General features: G+C 39.5%; 1 protein-coding gene across 1 annotated transcript in view; it reads left to right on the top strand.

Annotated features, from left to right (window-relative positions):
• Nucleotides 1–569: 569 nt before the first annotated feature.
• The window catches only part of Klhl13 (kelch like family member 13), a 260,780-nt gene continuing 238,741 nt past the window's right edge, over nucleotides 570–22,608 (top strand). The window contains exon 1 of the mRNA XM_004645684.2: nucleotides 570–819. The gene's annotated coding sequence lies outside the window, so the exon portion shown is untranslated. The remainder of the gene's footprint in view (nucleotides 820–22,608) is intronic.

Below are 22,608 nucleotides of genomic sequence, written 5' to 3'. Positions count from 1 at the left end.
GAGGAAAAATGAAGCAGGCAGCCGACTAGAAAAGTGATGAACACTTTTTGTGTGTGAAACGGGTTTATTTTGAGGTGCTGACCCCACTGGGGCAGAGGCTTCCAGAGTATCTCTTTGCCCGGGCCCCGCTATCACCATGAGGAGGCCGAGGTAGTCACAGCTGCCAAGATGCACGGGTGACCTCTTCAGAGTGGCTCACTTGGGACTGCTGCACTGTCCTCCCTGGATACTTGACAGTTTTCACTTCTGCCTTCTGGGCACGAGAAGACGTGTGTGCTCACTGCCCACGTCCGGGTTTCAGGGGTGTGAGGGTCACTTGGCGGTCAGCCTGCTTTGGGGCACAGCCTTGTGGCTCAAGGGCGTGCGGGGGTGTTCAGCTCGGACCCCCTGCACCGTCCTAGCCCCAGCGCTCCCGGCCTCCCGCGCAGGCGCTGCCGGGGCCACCCCCCGCCGCCATGTTTCCTCCGCCCGCTCGCTCCCTCCCACCACTCTCCCCACCCCTCCCCTCCCCTCCTGAGCTGCCCCCACCCCCTTGAGGTCAGGCTGAGGCTCCTGCCGCTGGGGCTGCAGCAGCTCAGCTCCAGTTCTCGAGAAACCTGTGCAAGCACTCCCGAGAATAACCGGAGTGGCTTTCGGGTTAGGGTCCGTGCTCTCTGCCTGCTGGAGGACAGGGCGAAGTGGCCAGAGCTAGCGGAGTGTGTGGAGGTGCGGGTGCCTAAGGACTGGAGGGAGCCTCGGCTGCACCGCGCGACTCCCGCTTCGGCCCTCGGAGCGCAGCAGCCAGCGAGCAAGCGACTGGACGCCGGGACAGCACACGAGGTGAGGCGGCTCCTAAAGTCACGGGGGCTCCATCAGCCACTTCTCTGCCTCCGGGACCCAGCCGTGCGCGGCCGCGACTCTGCCAGGAGTTGCAGTGTGCACGGGGACAGAGGGGCAGGGAACCAGCTTCGCTCCTCGCAACCGTCCCTTTCCTCCCGTGTGCTGGTGCGCGACCTTGTTCCTGTACCTTTGCATTTCTCTGATCTCCAAGTCCCCCTGGCTCTGTCGGACGCCTGAGTTTCCTCAGAGTCCAGAAGCAGTTTCTCCGTGTTTCTTTGTCATCCTCTCTAGTGCTTCCCTGGTTGTCGCTAATGCTGCCAGAATAGTCTAGCGTCCTTCTGTCCACTTCGGCCCGGGTGGTTCTTGCTACCCGGCAGCTTTTGCAATGTACCTCCTAATCCCTTCTTCAGAGGCTTCTAACTTGGAATCTGCTAGCTCCTAAGTTGGAACATACTCTTTTTCTGGGAAGCTTTTAAGTTAGTTACAAATGTCTTCAGCTCTGAAGGTCTAGGCTGGATGGCTGTCTTGTCTTGTCTTGTCTTGTCTTGTCTTGTCTTGTCTAGTCTAGTCTTGTCTTATCTTCTCTTTATCTTACTCTTCCGCTCACTCTGTTTTTCTTTCCTCTTCCAACATCCTCCTCTTCTTCCTTCTCTTCTTCCTCTATGACACTTGACTAATGATTTTCTTGGTGGCTTACAATTTAGCCTACCATTTGCCAAAAGAGATGGAATAATTTCTTTGTTATACATCCTTTAGTAAATACCTGCTAAAAAGAACTTTAAAATTTCTTTTCAGATTTATATAACTTAGTTCAAGAACCATAGTCGCTTAATGTGTGTGTCTTCTTATGTTTATATGCAGTAGTGTACATGGTCCTAAGCCTCCCTGACTGCTGCAGGCCTCACAGAGAGAGGAATAGTGGGATTTATGATGCCTGGGTCCATTTATCCACCTGTAAATTGGGATACTCAAGGTTTTATGTAGTTAAGACATTAGTGATGCCAGGGATGTAGCTCAGTGACACAGAGCTTGCCTGGGAAGCAACGAGGTCATGGGTTCGATTACCAGTACGAATAAAATAAAAACAAAAGAAAGCATTAGTGATTTGAGAAAATGGCCATCAGGTTAGGGTTACTAAGCACATTGAATGGGAATTAAGAGAATCTGGGATTGAAAATCTTTCTCTGTTGTGAGGGTACCAGCTCCCCCACCCCTAAGAAGCTCCCGTTTCTTACAGTTATATCTCCTTTGTATCTATACCGTCCAGCAGCAGCATTTTAAAACCTCATAGTTCTTTAAAACAAAACAAACTACTTTAGCCATAACAATTTCTCCCTATACAGTTGCCCTGTTAGTTCCTTGCCTGAGGTTCATTTACTCACTTTCATGCTGTAATTACTGTGAAGAAAATTGAGCAGAGAAGCCAAAGGGGAGGCAAATACCAGTGAACAAGCACATGCTGACGTACCCAGCTGTGTTTTGGGAAATAGGCTATATCTAGTGCTCCGATTTGAAAGTTGAAAAAACTGAATGAAGCAGCTATGACATCATTTTATATCTAAAAATATTATCTCCCTTAACTACAAGTTCTTATTAATTAGTATCCTTAGGCTTAAGTGTTTGCATGGTGTGTCGCAAGGTGTTGCATTGGCACACTGTACACTAATTGGCGGCACTTCTAGAAGAAACAAAGTTGTGAATGAAGATAGTGGCTAAATTTCACTGTCTTGGTACCACTTCTTTAGGCACTGAGTAAGAATAGTTTATGCTGCGATAGCAAGTGAAGCACTTTCATAAAATGGTACTGGGGAATCGAACCCAGGGTCTTGCAGTGAGCCAAATCTTCAGTCCTTTAAAAAACAATTTGAGGGCTGGGGAGATAGCTTGGTGGTCTAAGTGCCTGCCTGGCAAGCTCAAGGACCCGAGTTCAATCTTTTGTACTGCATGTGGTGATGGCCCTGAAACCCGGCGCTGTTGCACATGCCTGGAATCCCAGCCCCGTGAAGGCTGAAAACAGGAGGATTTTTAACTGCATAGGGAGACTCTGTAATAAATAAATAAATAAATAAATAGGGCTGAGGACATAGCTCAGTAGCATAAAGTGCAAGATTCTGAGTTCAATCCCCGGTGCCGCAAAATAAAAATAAAGAATAAATAATTTTTTTTTCTGTATTTTAGGGAAAGGTCTAGAGGGTATTCAGGGTCTTACTACTAAAGCAGACTCTTAGTGATTTTCCTGTTAATAGCCTCCCAAGTGCTAGGATTACAGGCGTGTGCCACCATGCCCAGTCTCAATTGCTGTCTCAGCCTGTCCCCAGGGGCGGGGCTTGCATGGCCTGCATGGCAGGCCCAGTGATCAAATCCCCAGCCCCTGTGCCTGCTTGTAGGCACTTTAATCCACTGAGCTATTTGGCCGGACCTAAAATTTTTAAAAATCTTTAATTTGAGAGAGGCTCTCACCATGTTGTCCAGGCTGGCCTAGAAATTTTGATCTTTGTGCCTCAGCATCTCAAATAGCTGGATTACAGGTATGTGCCCTAGCATATGGCCAAATGATGCTATTTTTTTGGGGGGGTGCGGCTCAGCCTGCCTTGAGGGTAAGGCTGGCGGGGCATGTGTGCCGGGGATTGAACCGAGGTCCCCTGCACCTGCTTAAGCTTGCCTAAGCAGGTGCTTTGGACTGCTGAGCTAACTCTCCCAAATGATGCATTTTTAAAGTAGATAAGTAACAGCTTCGATTTCCCAGAGTTCTTATCTGTTGTCTATATAAGAACACTTTGACTTGTGTGGTGTGACTCTTGATGTTCCAAAGAAAGTACTTTGGGCTTCGGATAGCTGGTCTCCTTGCTCGTCCCCACCGGTGAACCCGCGTCCCATCTCTCTTCGGGACTGGGGTCTTGTGCGGAGAGCCCTTCTTCCTGGGAAACGAGGTGCGGCCCGAAAGGGGAACACCCTCTCGCCCGTCACACAATGCACGTTGGTGAGGAACCTGGTGCTAAACTATTCCTAGACGACCTGCTTCTGGGTCGGGGTTTCGTATGCAGCAGAGCAACTCCCTCGCTGTGATCTGTTGAAAGTCTAGGGTTTGAAAAAAATTAAAAAGATAATAACAACAAATAAAGAAAGTACTTTGGACAAGGCTACTGACTATCTATTTAGTAACTTTTCACTGATATGTTGTTTTTCCAATTCATTTGATGAAATCTTTATGTATTTGGTATAGGGTCTACAGGGTCTCACTACACAGATCGGACTCAGAGCGATCCTTCCTGATTTTCAGCCTCCCAAGTGCTGGGATTACAGGCGAGTGCCACCACGCTCCGTCTCAATCGCCATCGTAGCACGCCCGGGTCGGGGCCAGCACCACAGGCTGGGGATCGAACCCAGCCCCAGCCTAAGCAGGAGCTTTAATTCGCTGAGCTATCTGGTCGGCCCTTATTTGGAGAAATCTTGAGTTTATTTTATTAGAAGTGAAATGTGGAGAGCTGGCGAGATAGCTCAGAGGACTAAGCACTTGCTTAGGCAAGCACAGGGGCCAGGGTTTGATCCCTGGCACTGCATGCTGTGCCAGCCCTGCCCCCACCCTCAGGCGTGCTGAGCTGGTGATGGAGTCCAGTGCGTGGTGTCCTATGCCTGTAATCCTAGTACTTGGGAGGCAGACAACAGGAACATCACTAGAAGTCAGAGCTGTGTAGTGAGACCCTACACAAACACACACACACAAAACTAAAAAAAAAAGAATGTGGTAAGGAAAGGATACTAACTGTAAAAGACCCAGTATTCTATCTGTAATGTTTTTGGCAACTCATTTTTCTAGGAAAAGAGTGTATAATATTTTGTCCCTAAGTTTTCCTTTTGTGATTATTATTACTAAGTCTAAACTTAGTAAATTAAATTTAGTACAAATTTAGTGTAAATAATCCTAAGAGACTGGTCATGGTGGCATACACCTGTAATCTCAGCACTGAAGAGGCTAAGACAGGAGGATTGCTGTGAGTTTGAGGCCAACCTGGGATGCATAAGTGAGTTCAAGGCCAGCCTCAACTGTACAGTGAGACTGCCTCCCCAAAAAATGAGACAAAACAAAAAATACTAAGAGTACCACTAGTGTGATTATATAGTAAACTGTTTGACTGGAAGATAAATGAAGGTGGACTCAAGTTAGTTTTAAACATTTTGCTTTGAATCCTCAATATGTATTTTGTAGCTCTCCTGGTACATACTCAGGTTTTAAGACTGGACCTTTTTTTTTGTATTTTAGGGAAGGGTCTACAGGTTGTTCAGGTTCTCACTACTAGATTGGACTCAGTGATCCACCTTACAGCCTCTCAAGAGCTGGGATTACTGGCACAGGCGCCACCACACCTGGTCTCAATTGCTGTCTCAGCACACCCTGGGGCTGGGACCGACACAGCAGGCCCAGGGATTGAACCCCTGACCCCTGCACCTACTTGCAGGTGCTTTAATTTGCTGAGGTATTTGCAGCCCCCCCCCAAGACTGGACATTTTTGATGTTACTAAATGTAATTAAAATTGACTATTGGATTATCTTTTACATTTCTATACATTTTAAATTACATTTCATCATATAATTTTACTTGTATTAATAAAATGAGACCAACCAATTTTCAGTTTTATTTTTTTGAAGTCTAATATACTGTGAAAACTTTCTCATTATTCTTGTTTACTAAATATGTTGGCAGAATTCTACTTTTATTTTTATGAAACAATACAACAGGCCAGAGGCATAGCTTGGCAGTCTAAGCCACCTGACTGGCAAGCTCAAGGACCTGGGTTCAATCCCCGGTACGAAATGCTGTCCTGGCCCCATGCCAACTGGCCACTGAGACCTGCATGGGACACATGCCTGTAGTCTCAGCGCTGGGGAGGCTGAGACAGGAAGATCATGAGGAGTCTGAGCTGTGTACTGAGACCATGTATCAAATAAATAAATTAAAGATTAAAAAATTAATAAAATAACACAACCACTTGATAGTAGTCAGCAGATTTCAGAAAATGTAGAAAGGGTGTGGGAAATTGAAAAGCCCTAGAGAAAACATCTTAAAATTAGGAAAAAAAAGCTCATTGCTTTTTCAAATTAGAGATATTCATAGCAATCAAATGTTTAAATATTTTTATATTTTTATTTTTAAAATTTTTATTCTTTTGGTACGGGGTATCACTATGTGGCTCGGACTCATAGTGATCCTCCTGTCTCAGCCTCCCCGGCTCTGGGATTACAGGCATGTGCCACCATGCCTGGTTTCACTGGCCAGCACAGCACACCTGGGGTTCCAGGGCTGGCACGACATGCAGTGCTGGGGATTGGACTTGGAACCTTGCGCTTGCCAGGCAGGTTCTTAGGCCACCAAGCTATATCCCCAGCCTAGTGTTTAAATATTATTCATTTGTTTACTTCTTTATTTTATAAAATCTGTTGAGTGCCTTCTGTGTGTCAAGGCACTGTATTAGGCATAGTGATAAAACTTATAAGCATGATCCTCCCACTTGTGGACTGTCACATTGCTTTTATTCTACTGGAGGCTATAGGTCCATAAACAAGTAAACAAATGAAAAAGACTCTTAGAGATTGAAGTTAGAACAAGTAGGGGAATATGAGACAGGAAACTAGGAAGAACTACTTTAAGCAAATATAGATGGAAAGGGCTCTGTGATGGCTATTTTTAGATGCAGCTTGCCTGGGTTAAGGAATATCTACAAAACCTGGTAATAAAATTATTTTGCTTAGGTCTGTGAGTGGGTTTTCAGGGATTACTTTGTGAGTCTAAGTGGAGTAGGTAGGGAAGATCTGTCCTCAATGTGGGTGGGCACCATCCAATTGCTTGTAGAGAAAAAAAATATAGAAAGTGAATTGGTCTTTCTTTTAGAGCTGGGACAGGCTTTTTCTATTGCCTTGGATATCATAACTTCAGACTTGCTGGCCTTTGGACATGGGCTTTAAGACTTACATCATGGCCTCTCGGATTCTCAAGCTTTTGGTCTCCCTAGAACTGAGAGTTATGCCACAGGCTTTCCAGGTTCTGAGGTCGCCCAACATGGACTGATCCACACTTATAGCATCCCTGGATCTCCAGCTTGTGGACAGTCTGTCATGGGTTTCTTCTGCTGCTGTCATATGTTAGCCAGTTCCCCTAATAAGTCCTTTGTATATCTACATGAACATACTATTGGTTATTCTCTTTGGAGAATCTGACAAATATAGCCTCTCAATGAAAGTTATGTTTGAGCTGAGACCTCAAAGAGAAGAGAGAGTGGGCCTATTTTGTCAAGATCTGGGAAGATTGGGCTGGGCAGATAGCTCAGTGGATTAAAGCACTTCTTAGGCAGATGCAGTGCTCAGGGGTTCGATCCTTGGCCTGCTGTGCTGGTCCCACCCCTGGGGCACGCTGAGATGGAGATTGAGACTGGGTGTGGTGGTGCATGCCTGTAATCCCAGTGCTTGGGAGGCTGAAAAAGAGGAAGGATCACTACAAGTCTGATCTGTGTCATGAGACCCTGTAGAGTTTTGAGTAGTTCTTAACAGCTTCTGTTCCATTCTGATATAATCCTTTTTTCTTTTCTTTCTTTTTTTTTTTACATATTTTCCAGAGGGTCTGTAGGGCCTACAGTGTCTCACTACACAGAATGGATTTGTAGTGATCCTTCCTGTTTTTCAGCCTCCCAGGAGCTAAGATTACAGGCACGCAGCACCACACCCAGTCTCAATTGCCCCACACCCAGTCTCAATTGAAGTCTCAGTGCTCCCTGGGGGTGGGGCCTGCAAACAGCATGCTGGGGATTGAACCCCATCCCTGCTTCTGCCTAAGCATGTGCTTTAATCTGCTGAGCTATTTGCAGGCCCTCTCTGGGATAATTCTTAATGAGGAGGCAGTATAGTGTAATAGTTAAAATCTTGGGCTCTGGAATCACAGGCTTTGTTTAAATTCTGACTCAGCTTCTTGTCGGCAGCATAATGAGCAACATATTTACTCTCTCTGAGTTTTGACTTTTCTCCTGTTTTATAAATTAAATGAAGTCATTCCCACAAAGTATTAGGCACAGTTCACACCATATACTGCACATCACTATTTTTTATTAAATCTTTTCTTAAATTAGTGACTAAAATAGTTGAAAACTTTAGATATACTTTAGAAACTTTACCACGAATATTACTATATAGAAATATGGTTGAAAAATATTATTTCTTTTTAAAATATTATATTAATCCCAGGTGGAATGCTCCATTTTGGAATGTGTTTCTTTTACATGGTGAGTAGACTGTGTAGTAGTGGTAGAAAATTTCTGGAGCAGAAGAAGTTTTGTGACAAAGGTTTAACTTATTATTTAGCCAAATATAGTATCACATCGAATGCAAGAGAAATGGTGGAGTTTTTACTTAATCCAGTGTGTATTTAAATAAGATCCAGCTTGTGTTAACAGAAATTTAAATCTTAATATGACTTTTGAAGGAGAAAATGCAGGGAAATGTGTAATAGAATGTTGTCTTTTAAACATGAAAACTTTTGGGCTTCTGATTATCAAAGAGATCACAAAATTTTCTGATTTATCTCCTAATTGTTCCAGATTTCAAATCTCAAAAGAAGAAAATATTGAAGCACTTGCAAGACCTAAGTCATTGAGTAAAGGACTAATTTTGTTTGAATGATGTTTTTCTGTAGAATTTCAGTTGTTATGGGTTAACTTTTATTATAGGACCAGTTCAAACATGGTACATAGAAAGGACAACTGGTGACATATCGGTTATATACTGTATGTTTGCAGGGTTTTGCAGCAATTATTAAGGTAAAGGGCTTAACAAGTTTAGCTCACTATGCTAATGAGATTTTTTTTTTGTTAGCAGCATCACTTACATTTATAGGTAATGATCATTATTAGTATCTTTGAAAGGTAAACAGTAATCTTAAAAGTATTTAAGGGTTGAGAAAATGGCTCAGTGGTAGAGCACTTGCCTAGCATGCATGAGCCTCTGGGTTTCATGCTCTGCACTGCAAAACAAAGAAAGAAAGAAAAAATTAGCCTTACTCTACCCTTACTTATCTTATTAAGCATCTTTCTTTTGAAGCATAGTGAACTCTCTTCATTTATTCATTCCTATAGAATGCACAGTGAAATTCAGCAACTTGTAGGAGGGTCACGTTATGTATTGTGGAGCTAGGAGTAGGCTGCCTTTGGTTTCAAATCCAGTGCTTCAGCATAATGTTATGAAAAAAACCTCTTTAGCCCAGAGGATCCTTTAATATCTAGCATTTAAATTCATGAAATGAACTCAGACATTGAGCAATAGATATACCATTGATATTTGTATACCTGTGCACCTTCTTATAAAATTTGGTATGTATTAAAATACATTTTGGTTTTATGAAGGAATTTTAAGTGTTTTTGGGTTTATATGGATTAATTTAAACATTCATTGCCTAACATTTGTTTAAAACTCATAAAAGGCAAGGCCAGCCAAATAGATCACCGGATTTAAGAGCCTGCAAGCAGGCACAGGGGCCAGGAGTCCAATCCCTGGGCCTGCTGTGCTGGCCCTGCCCACAGGGCAAGCTGAGACAGCAATTGAGACTGAGCGTGGTGGCACGTGCCTGTAATCCCAGCTCTTGGGAGGCTGTAAACAGGTGGATCACTATGAGTCGGATCTAGTAGTGAGACCCTGAACACCCTGTAGACCCTTCCCTAAAATACAAAACAAAGGCACTCTACTAGGAGAGATAACATAAGCACTATTCTGAAATAATTTACAATCTATCTAAGGGCTACAAAGAACTTGAGGTCAGTTGAAAGCTAATACTAATGTTAATGAAAACCAGTAACAAAGTATTATGCCTTTCAGCGTAATCTGACACCATTACAAGTACTTTCTGAGCATTAACACATTTAAACAATAATAATTCTGTGAGTTTCGGACTGTTATCCCTACTTACACATAAAGAAATTGAGGCACAAGGAAGTTTAGATTGCTTGTGCATATCCTATACCCTATGCCCTAATAAGTGGAGGACCTAGGAATTTTAACCTGTACTTTAACCACAATACTTTTCATTTTTTCTCTGCCAGGATATTATATAGGACAGAGTGTGATAGGTAAAATCGGCACGTATACAAAGAAAAGGGAAGTGGATAGAGAGATGGATGAAGCAGGGAGGAAGGGAAGGGAAAGGGGGTGCAAAAAGGCATTAAGTTGTGCAATGTATGTGTACCTTCATTCCTTACGTATGACAAACACATATTTTTTTAAGAGAAGGGTCTACAGGGTGTTCAGGGTCTCACTACTAGATCGGACTCATAGTGATCCACCTGTTTACGGCCTCCCAAGTGCTGGGATTACAGGCTCCAGGCTCGCACTACTTCATCCAGACTCAATTGCCTTCTCAGTGTACCCCAGGGACGGGACGGGTACAGCAGGTTTGGGGATCGAATTCCCAGCCCCTGTGCCTGCTTGCAGGTGCTTTAATTCGCTGAGCTATTTGCCAGCACAATCACATACTAATAAATAAAAATAGAAAACAGATTTGGAAAAAATATAGAGGAACAATTAGAGAAGCATGGTGGCATGATATTTTGAAGAAGGCACTTTTGAAGGGGTCTTACTGAAAAGCAAGAGAAGTATTTCTGGATATTTTAATGTTCAGAGCTCTGTGTACATGTGCACAGATGTTTGCTTGTACATGTGTGTGTTTATTTTGAACTAGAAAACAACTTAGAAGGGAAATAAAACTGAGAATCCTTTATATTGAGAACCGGGAAAATGTTTTTGATACAATCTTTGATTTTACAACATGTGGTTTTAAGAATGGAATTGACACTTGAGCTCATGCAGCCATTTGAAGTGTACATAGTTCAGTGGATTTTGATATCTTTACCAAGTTGTGCAACTAAGACCACAGTTTGAGAGCATTTTCATCACCACGCACAAGACAAAGATATTTTCAAACAATACGGCCATGGAAAAGATAGAGCTAGCGTGCCTGCTGGTACTGTATTACTGCTTACCTGCCAAAATATTCATAGATCTGTGCTCAGTGTAACTCAGACCTTACTGATGTTCTTTTTAGTCTAGCTCCAAATTGTTTTAGAACTCCTTCTTTTAAGTTTTATTTTTATCAGTGACCACTATTTCAAATGATTATATATTTATCTGATTTTTGAATTCTTAATCTAACTCATTATATAAATTTGCTTATTATGCATTTGCCGTAAAAATGTTAATATACATATACAGAGATGTCACAGTAAAATGCACTCCTTTTTTTTTTCCCTAATACTAGGGATAAGAAAAAAGCTTTGGTACTGAGCTTCATCCTCAGCCTTTTTTTGTTCTTGACTATGTTGCCCAGCCTGATTCTCCTGCCTCAGCTTCCCACAGTTCTGGAATTATAGTCATGTGCTGCCACACACCACCATCTATTAATTTGTGCAAGTAATGTTAGTAATTATAATTTAGCACATTTAAATATTATTATTACTAAGTCTAAGGTAGACTTCTATTTTAAAAGAAAACTGATAAATCCACTATCATTAATGGCTATTTTCTGGTTTTTTTTCTTTTTTTGCGGCACTGGGGATTGAACTCAGGACCCTGCACTTGCCAGGAAAGTGCCTATTCTACTGAGCTATCTCCCTGGGCCCCCATTTTCTGTTTTTTTTTGCAGCATAATTTTTAAAAATTAATTTTAATGAGAAAGAAATAGCAATGAGACAGATTCAAAACAGGTTAGTAGAAGAGTTACAATAATTAATAATACATTGCATATTGTTGTCTTTGTAGTAGTTATTCCTAGTACAAGTTGTGGACATGATATCTTATCTAAACACTATTAGTACAAATCTTCTCATTGAAGAGAAAGTAACTGTATATTTATCCTATTTGTGTGTTCTATCTATCTATCTATCTATCTATCTATCTATCTATCTATCTATATTTCACTACAAAGTGATCCTTCATTTATAACTCCCTTTTTTATTTTGTTTTGTCATTTTCTGTAATGTACTGGAATCAGAAATACCTGAGAAATTTTATGGGTAAATACTGTTGTTTTTGCTATTTATAAGGATCGTGCCTGATGAAAGTTGCCATTGGATAAATGTTTAAGATAAAACAACTTCTCCTTTGTTTGGCTGGATCAGAAATAGGGTGGCATTTTGTGGAAAATGTCTTATAAAATATATAGCATGATATTATATAGAGATATTATGAAATACTTTGGAATTTAAATTTTTCAGCCATTTAGTCTGCCGCCACTCTGCAGCCACTCATGGATCACAAAAATATATAGTTCATATTATTTTTTTGATTAACTAGTAAGAATTTTATATTCAAAAATCATCAGTTTAAAATTTTTATTCAGTAGCCAGTCATTTATCATTAACTCTTGTTGCATAGGTCCTGCTTTACCTTGGTCGTAACCATCCAGCAGAAAAGTATAAAAACAAGTATAAGAAGTAAAGCCATGCTGTTATGTTGAGCTGTAGGGGACTCAGGTCAACAATTTCTGACACTGCCAGTCAAGAGGAAGATTCTACACTATTATGGGCTACTGGACTCTTTTAGAATACTTTGCTGAGTTTACACACCTATAATATTTAAATAACGGAACTTAACTAAAAAAGGGGATACAGATGAATGTCCACTTTGTATCTGTGTATTCAGGGTGGTTAGGATAGATATATAGTTACATTCTCTTAATGAATAGAGGGATTTGTTGTAATAGTGTTTGTAAATAGGATATCATGTCTGCATGTTGTACAGTAATTAACCACTAGGAAGAATGTATGCCATGTGTTAATTATTGAAACTGTCCTACCAATTTGGTTTGAAACTCTCTCATTGCTATTTGTTTCTCAATAAAATTATGGAAAAAATAAAAAAAGAGATGGCTATGAATTGAAAAAAAATATAGTTCATATTATAGTCAAAGACTGTACTTTAGTGTAATTTACAAAGCTAAACCTCTCTCTCTCTCTCTCTCTCTCTCTCTCTCTCTCTCTTAGGAAAGAGAAGCTCTTTCTGTATCATTATTAAAGTAATGTTATAGTCAATGTTACTTTTCAGGTTAAGCAGTTACTATTTATTTTTCATGATTTTAGAACATAACTTTAAATCCTAAAGAATATCTCTGATGTCTTTTGAAATGGGTCAATCTGCCATAGCTAAATCATGGAAACAACCCAGATGCCCATCAACTAAAGACTGGCTAAAGAGGATATGGTATTTTTACACAATGGAGTATCATTCAGCTATAAAACAGGATACTTTTTCAGTAAATGAATGCAATTGGAGAACATACACTTAAGTGAAATAAATCAGACCTACATGTGCAAATGTTGCATTGTCTCCTTAGTGTGAAAACCTGAAAGAGAAAAACGGACTCTGAAAGGTACAATAGATACTGGGAAAAGAACTTATTCAAAAGGAAAGAGTTACTGAGCTGAAGAGGACAGGAGAGGGAGTGGGGGAAAGAGATTTATCTATGTATGTAAGCGGGATGATTTGGACAATTGTTCCGTGTATTTCTGCTGGTCTATGGAAAGAAGCAGATAATACTTAGTTCTGTCTCTTTTTTCGATTGTTTATATTTTTTCTCTCCTTAATTTATTTCTTTTCTTTTTTTTTTTTGATTGAACCGGGGATTGAACTCAGGCCCTTGTGCTTGCCAGGCAAGCACTTATTATACTGAGCCATCTCCCCGGCCCCTTCTTCTTAATTTCTTATACGTTTCTTTTTTTTCTTCTTCCAAATTTACATGCATATATCTGGTAATATGAATAACTAGTTGGATAACAACACTATGTATTATAATAAATATTATGAAATTCATATTTGTTAAGTGAAAATCTGTATCACTTGTAATTTTTTCTGTTTTAATTTATATGCTTTAAAAATAAAAAAAGAAAATTAAGAAAAGAAATAGATTAATCTTAGTTCGTTCTCTTTTGCTACATTTTGGAATGATTTTGAAATATTGCTATAATTTCTCTATTGTTATAGTTTATATATAGATGTTCCCTCAGAGCCTTATACACTTACCATGTAGCTTAGGGAAATTACTGGATCCTTGGTAGCATAGTAATCATCAGTAGCTTAGTCCTCTGATGAGTTCATAGGTAAGTCTGATTTGGGAGATGAAGCCTGGGTGGAGGAGATGGGTAATGGGGGCACCTCCTCAAATGGTTAATCTCCCTCTCTCCTCTTTTTATCTCTATTTCCTGTCACGCCATGTACCCCTCTGCCATGCCGCTCTGTCTTTGAGAACACTGACTATGGACTGAAACCTCTTTAAACTGTGAACCATAATTAGCCTTTCCTCCTTAGAGTTGTGGGTGTCATGTATTGTGTATCCGTAATGAGAAAATAATTCAGATTTTTGTAACAGCAGAGTGAGGTGCTTTAGAAGTCTTTGGAACTGGTTTGCTGGAGGAGTTTGAAGATGCCAACGGCAGAACAGTCCTAGAAAGCTGTGAGTGGAGTCATGGCTCAGAAGCCCAGGATTCTGATCAAAATACAACCAGTAAAGACCAGACTCAGGAGATTTCAGTTGGGAACAAGGACTGAGTTGGCAGTTGGATTCAAGGCTGTGTGTTATGCCTTGGTGGAGAATTTGTCTGCATTTTGCTTATGTCTAGAGACACTGTGTGAGGTTGGAATTAAAAGCAGTGACACAGTCTGGCAGAAGAAATTTTAAGTCTAATGTTGAGGCAGTAGCATGGCTGGTTTTAAGGATTTGTTTTTAATAAGCTCTACCTTGAGAATTAAGAGAATATGGCCCAGCTGAATTGTGTTACAAGTTTTTTTTTTTATTTGGATCAGAGAAGCTATGATAAAGTTGGGGCCTACAAAGATGGAGCAAAGAACTTGGTTGCTAAATAGTGTAAGATTTAAAAAGAAATCACACACTTTGTAACAGGATAATAGAAAATATTGCCACAGGAAATAATAAATAAGGCCCCAGCCTTCTAGTGCTTGAAATTGCAAAGGTGACAGGATTTGAGAAAAAAGTCCCAGGCATGATACTTCAGAATGGCAGCAGCCTAGGGGATGGGAATTTGTTAATTGGGATTCAGTTTATAGCACTCAGCCATCCAGGCACTCAGAGATTCTCATAGCCATGGTAGAAAGAAACCTGGATGGTGCTCCAGCTAATAATAGACCTTCACAACATCCATGTGATAGTGGTTTTATATTCATGCAGAGTGCAGGAGTTGTGGGATCAGGAAGGTTCACCCCCCCCCGATTTCAGAAGTCCTGTGAGGCCAGCATTGTGCCAATGAGAGGACAATTTGTAAAGCTGTAAATGTGAAGTCACCATCATGGAGAACTCCAGGATGTTGGAAAAGCCAAGAACTTTTGGAATATCTGAGGAATGACAGGAGAGCCAAACAAATCGAGCCCAAGAGAGTGGCAGTGAGGGCTACAGTCAGCTTTAGGGCTTAATAGTAGATCCACAGAAGCCCGTTGAAGTTCATATCATAGCACAGATTACCCTGCATGTGTGTGTAAGACACGGATCTATATGATATACTGCTTGACCTGCTGAATATCAGTATTGATTTGGTCCCATTCCTGTATAAACCCCTATTCTCCTGTTTTGAATGGGAATGATTACCCTGCACCTTTGTATGTCAGAATTAACTTTTCATTTTTAAAGGGTCTTGAAGCTAATACTTACTTAAGTCTCAGAGTAGATTTTGGACTTGGACATTTCATCAGTGCTAAGATTGTTTGTACTTTGGCAACTGTTAGAGACAGATGAAATGCATTTTTCAGAAAGTGGTGCTAGTAAGGGTTTTGGGAGCCAGGGTTAGAATGTTATTGTTTATATATAAATGTGCAGCCTAAGGCCTCCTGTGGTCATAAATGGGGCTTTAAGGAGGTGATTGGATCATGGGGGCATGATACTTATTGGTGGATGAGGGCACTTCTGAATTTATAGCTAAATCTAATTTGGAAGATGAAGTTTGGTTGAAGGAGGTGAGTCCTGGGGTCATGACCTGGAAGGGTACATCTCTTTCACCCCTTGATCCCTCTCTGCTCTACTGCCAAGCCATTAATTGTTTGTACTCTGCTATGCCCCTCTGACATGCCATTCTGTCTTGGAACTAGACAACTAAGGATTGAAACCTCTACAAACTGTGAGCCAAAATAAACCTTTCCTTTTTAGAGTTGTGAGTGTTGGTTGCTGCGTCTTGCTGATAAGAAAGTCATTAGGACAGTTATGTTCTTGGACCTACTCAGATGCTGACATTTCAGTTGAAATTAGATTGATTCACTTGAAATGGTCGGCTATCAATTCTCCAGTATATTTTTTATTTCCTTAGATGGATTCTCTTTTTGTCCATATGTGGCAAAAATGTGGTGATCTCACAACTGGTGGGTAGCGCAGAATCAGACACAGTGATGCTACTTTCACAGAAAGAAAACAGAATGTATCATTATATTAACTAGATGGAAGTACAGCTTTATAACTAAAGCTGTGATAGGATTAGTAAGGCAATTGACATGACCTGGAGTCAAGGACGCTGGCGCCATGGAGCTGAAAGAAAGGATTTTGAATTTGTAAACTTAAATGTCTATATTATGGGGCTGCCTTTTCTCATGGCTAAATTTTGTTTATTAAACCTTCATGATACTGGGCAGTGCAGAAAGATTTTAGAAATCTGCTCACTTAAGGCAAGTCAAATTTTTACCCATTGAAGAGGTCTGAAGGTAAACTCATCCTACCATTTTGAAAAGAGTCATGAGAATATTGTGTTTTCTATGGCATGAAATACTTACTGACTTAAAAATGTACCAATTATAGTATATTCATCAACTATTACTTTACAAGAGTTTAATTTTGTGCTTAAATTAGAGCCTAGAATGGTTTAGGACTTTATTTGTAGATTAGACCCAGCTACCTCTTACAGATTGGCTTCATCTGCAAATAAGGTAGAATCACTGGCTTTAATTAGCCTTACTATTTAGAGCAGTACCTTATTTCACTGAGAGGAAATAAAATATTTTATATAAATTAATCGACACTGGGGAGCTAGCTCAGTGGAATAAATTCTTGCCTAGCAAGTGCAGTGTCCTGTGTTTGATCCCTGGTACCACCAAAAAAAAAATAATCAACCAAAATTAGTGAGTTCTTCTTGGCCAGAGGTGTTGGTGAAAATGGCCAAGGCTTACCTTCCTTCTAAGAGGCAGTTACAGTATTGTGTCACTTCTTGTTCCTTTCTAGGCACATTTTTCCAAATGAATGTGGAAAAGAGGCAGAAGAAAACACACTGTTTCTGTTTAAGGATATAATTTAATATTTGCAAACATCACTTTCACACATATCCCATTGGCTGGAACCCAGTCCTAAGATTACATCTAGCTTCCAAGGAGGCTGGAAAACACTGTCCTTAGCACATGAGCATGTGCCCAGCAAAACGAAATAATAAAAAGTCCTCAAATTTCTTTTTCTTTAAGAAGGGAGAATTGGGTATTGATGGATGATCGGCAGTCTGTATTGCACCTTGTCTCTTATATAAACCTTGAATCTTTGATCAGGTTGATGATTTACAAGTATATGGAGATCATATCACCATAACATTGTGTACCCACTTCCTTCAGGATAAAACCTCAAATGTGTCAGTTTGACACGACATTTATCATGATTTATTTCCTGTGTCTAGCTCCATTCACACCCCTCCCAGTGCTGCATTCTACCTCGCAGCTTTATTGCAACCATTTGTAGTTTTCTGAACTGACCAGGTTTCTTATCTCTTTTCCTCATGCTCTTTCACTTACTACTGTTCTTTAAATTCTGGCTACCACCTGTCCTTCAGCGTTCAAGATGGATGGCACCTCCTATGGGAAGATTTCCTTAAACCTCTTCTACTTCAAAATTCCTGTCAAGTGTTTCTTTCATATATTTCTATAATATTGTTTTTGTCTCTCTTTAACATCCTTCATTATAAGTGGTGTTTTTATTTCTCCATCTCTCCCATTGCTTTGTGGGCCCCCGTAGGAACTAGTTATTTCTATTTTCTGGTATGGTGCTTAGCCCAGAGTTGAGTTTAATATTTGTTGAATAAATGTATAAGAATATGAATGAATGAACGAATGATTATTTTGCCTATGAACTAAGTCTACTTTGTCAAGCTGGCAGGTCTTCCTTTTTACTATTCAGAAATTGCAATACACTACTTACATTCCAGTAGCTAGGACTAAGCAGTTTTATAATAGACATTGGTAAAGTAGGACAATTTGAAATAAATATCAGATGCTTAAATATTCAAGTGATAAGAAGTATAAGATGTACATATTTAAAATTTTAGAATTATGAGGTTCCCTAGGAATCATTTAGCTCAACTCATAATTTTAGAAAGATGCATAACCTAATGCCAAGAGAAGCATCTATAGACATCTATCTTCATGGAACTTACAATATATTATTGGATGGATGGTACTTATAAACATGAAAACTCTGATTGAAAAAAAGGTGGCAAAGGTGTAGAAAAGGTTGCAATGATCAATGTAAATTTAACCAAGGAATTAGGCTTTGGAATAACCTTCACTGTTGGGTAGCATTTTAATAGGAGAGAATATTCGAGGTGTAGGGAGTGTGAAAAAGGGAGTGATAAAATTGTATATGAGACTTTAGTTGTATATTCAGTTTATGAGCAGTAAAACAGAAAGCAGAAAAATCGCACCAGAAAGTAAAAAACTTGAATAATAGGCTACTGAGGAGAACCATAGTAGTTTTCAAGTAGGTGACTGATGTAGTAAAGATGAATTTTTGCATTGTATTTGGCTTGTAGGACCACTGACATGTAGGCTGAATGGATCATAATACTGACACATTATCTAATATTGTCAATTTAAATATATGAGCTTGATGGGGTCTCATAATTTGGTCAAAGATGAAAACACAAGATATATACTTCCAGTTCCCATAATAGTTACCATAATAATTTCAGAGTTTTCCTTTATGGAAAAAGTTAGCACAAGCAAAAAGCTTTTAATATTAGTAATGTTCATGTATTAGTCATGACATACTGTAGATAATTGCATAAGGTCTCATGTTACACCAGTAAACTGTAAAAATTCCAAAGTAACTGAGAACATGATAGCAGCTAAAGCTTGTGCTATTTTGCCAGTATTCAGAGGGTAGACAAATTACCATGAAGCATGAACCCTCCTTATACATTTGGGAGTCATTTGTTCAATATTTTTTAAACAAACTAATATAGTATATTGTATTTTGGTAAAAGCACAAAGGAATATAATAGTCAGAGCTCTATAGTACATTAAACTTCATCTAAAACTGGAAAGCATAAGAGAAGAACCTTAAATTCTGACCTTGTATAGAGTATGTACACATGGCAAGATTTGTTATATTAGTAGCTCATTTGTGTAGTCAGGCATAAGTGTATTTCTTCAAGAGCAACAAGTACATATTGCTGAGGGGGTGTCATGAAATAATTTTAACCCAGGCTTTTGAATCAATTTACAGCTTCTGAAATATATTTTTTTCTTTTATTCCTTTTGTCAAGAACTACAGAAACACATTCCTTCGGTAGGAGAACTTGTGTTAGCATTTATTTTTCTCCTAAGAGTTGGAGGAAAATTCTGGTTTAAATGGTGTTCATTTGAGTTCATTTAATATGTGCTGATTTGAGTCTGCAATATTTGTTCAATCCTTTTTAGGAAACCTGACCTCCAAATATTTGTCTCAGTGGTGTACAATTAAATGTGTAAATATCTACTCTGTGACATACTTGTATTTCAACATCATTTAACTTTATATAGATTTGAAAACTTAAGTGTGTTTTCCCAAATAAAAATGTGTACTTCCTCGTTGGTTCCTTTGTTACTGCTAAAAAATCTCATAAACTTTATGCCAACATTTTTTCCTCTTTTCTTGTCATATGTTTCTTATGCTCCTACAGCAGCATGAAAATCTGTAACAATCAGTTTTGGCATCCTCATACAAGTTGTGATTAAAAATACACTATTTAAATAACAAATTACAATAAAAGACACCTTGCCACCAGTCCTTCTCAGAATAATCTCACTTACTTTAAACATACATTTCCACTATTGTTACCACTTTTTTTAATGAGCAGAATATATTTATTGAGGGAAAGAAAGCTCCTGTCTGAGAGAGGGACAGGAGGGGAGTCCTCCAAGCTGGTGGTTCTCCCATTGCCACTTTCTAAAGCAGTTGTAGAGGTCCTTTTTTGTGAGTGGCTTTAATTCCACTGCTGTGGCTGCCTCAATGTCTTGAATTGATTCAAAATGTTTACCTCTCCTGGTCATTTTGACTTTGGAGAAGAGCTAGTGATTCCAGAGCAACAGATCTGGCAAATAGGGTGGATGCAGGCGCATTGCAATGTATTTATGGCTCTGCCTTTCCATTCACTTGGCAGTAGTATTTATCTAAGTTTTGATCACACTTCACAAAGGCACTCCTGAAAGAGGACTTCCGGACTGCTTCAGGAAGTGGCAAGAGTGGTGAGATAAGTGTTCAAAGGAGCGGGAGTCTTCAGATGGGGGTAATGCAATGCATCTTACTGTAATTATTTTTAAAAACTGAAACATTCACTTTACATTTAGATCATACCTCATAAATCATAGTAAGACATACTGTCATAATATATTAGGATAGTCTCATTACAGAAAGTGGCAGGAAGACACAAACTCAGTTCTCAAGATTTCCTAGATATAGCTATTGAAAAATATTTGTTCTACTTTCTAATCTGGTTGAAATACTAATAGAAATACCTAACACAATTTGTAATATTGGAGGTAAGAAGAATTATTAAATATACATCAGCATGGGCCAGTGACATATATAAATTGTACATCAGCACAATGGTATTTATTCATTATATGAAATGGTAGTTAATATACACTTAAGATTATAGTGTAGTTGTGGCTTAGAGTGTGACCTGTAAGCTGTATTTCAAATCTGATTCTGCTGCTTGCTACTGTGTCATTTCATTGTGTTTAGTACAGTATCTAGAATATAAGAATCAATGAATGCTGGATATTGTTACTTTGTAGAAATGGTAATTATCTGGGTGTCACAAGAGCTTTGGCTGTTAGTTAAAATTTATTTTTCTTAGGACTAGTGAGATAGCTCAGAGGACAAAGCGCCTGCTTAGGCAAGTGCTGGGACTGGGGTTTGATCCCTGGCACCACATGCCATGCTGGCCCCTCCCCCAAGCCCAATGAGCCAGAGGAGACTGGGTGTGGTGGCATGCCTGTAATCCCAGCCCTGCAGAGGCTGAAAACAGGAGGATCACTGAGTCCAAGCTTCATAGTCAGACTCTATACCAAATACATTAAAAAAATATTTTTCTGGGCCAGGGAGATAGTTTGGTGGTCTAAGTGCTTGCTTGGCAAACAGAAGGCCCAGAGTTTGATTCCCGATACCATTGCCATGCTGGGCCCAGAACTCCTGGTGCACTGTGTGGGACACTGAAACAGTGTGGTGGCACAGGCCTGTAATCGCAGTGCTGGGGATGCTGAGACAAAAGGCTCATGATGAGTCTAAACTGTGTAGTGAGACCCTGTCTAAAATAAAGTTTAAAAAAATTTAAAATTAGTCTTAAAACTGCTTTATTTAAATGAAACAACATCTATAGAAGAAGAAATGAAGGTCAGCCAGATAGCTTAGCAGACTAAAGCGCCTGCTTAGGCAGAGGCAGGGACCGGGGTTCGATCCCTGGCATGCCGTGTCAGCCCTGTCCCCAGGGCGTGCTGAGACAGTGATTGAGACTGGGCATGGTGGGGTAAGCCTGTAATCCCAGCGCTTGGGAGGCTGAAAACAGGAGAATCACTATGAGTCTGATCTGCATAGTGAGACCCTGTAGACCTGGTACTAAATACATAAAAGAATAAATAGAAGAATAAGATAAGTAAAAGTCAAAAATTAATAGTTATGGAGTAATACAGCACATTTTTGGCAGTCAAATTATTCATTATTTTTGTCAATTGTTTGGACAAATAACTGAAACACAAAATGAGAAAATGATCATCAGACTAAAAATAATTGCTTCTTATTGATAAGATTTGTTTTCTATTTACCTCAGTATTAGGAATTAGCCTGGTTTTGGTTAGACATAAAAAAGTTTTTGAAATAAATAAAGAATCCTGGAAATTTTCAAAGATAGAGATCTCAGATATTCTTTACTCATTTTTTTCCCAATGGTTATGTGCTATGTAACTATAGTACACTTTGCAAGCCCAGAGATTGACATTGGTAAATGCATGTGTATAGCTTTATGCCATTTTATCACATTGTAGATTTGTAGACCCACTTCCAGAATGAAGATATAAAATTCTTTTATCATTAAAAATATAATTCAAGAAGTCAGGAGAAGGAAGGAAAATTTGTTGTATATTTATTCATATTTTTCTTATCATTTTCTTTCTTCCTTCTTAGTGTTCCAAGATTCTTTTATCATTTCCTTTCAGATTCGATAACTCCCATGACTTCCTCTCCCAGGGTAGGTCTACTGGCAACATGTTCTTAGTTTTCCTTCATCTGAGAATGTTTTCATTTTTCTTTTCATTCCTGAAATATTATTAGTGTTCTTGGTTGACAGTTTTTATCTTTCAGTACTTAAAAAAAATCTTGTGTATCTCCTCCTTATGGCTCCATGGTTTCTGAGGAAAAAATCTGCTATCATGTGATTTGTTTCTCACCTATAGATAAGGTGTCATTTTTGTTTTCAAGACATTTTGTTAATTTTCAAATGTTTGAGTATGATATGATTCAGAGTAGAATTTTTAGG

This window comes from Octodon degus, unplaced genomic scaffold (genome assembly GCF_000260255.1).
Source record: "Octodon degus isolate 3935 unplaced genomic scaffold, OctDeg1.0 scaffold00236, whole genome shotgun sequence".
Taxonomy (NCBI): Eukaryota; Metazoa; Chordata; class Mammalia; order Rodentia; family Octodontidae; genus Octodon; species Octodon degus.
This window is presented reverse-complemented; position numbering and strand designations above follow the sequence as displayed.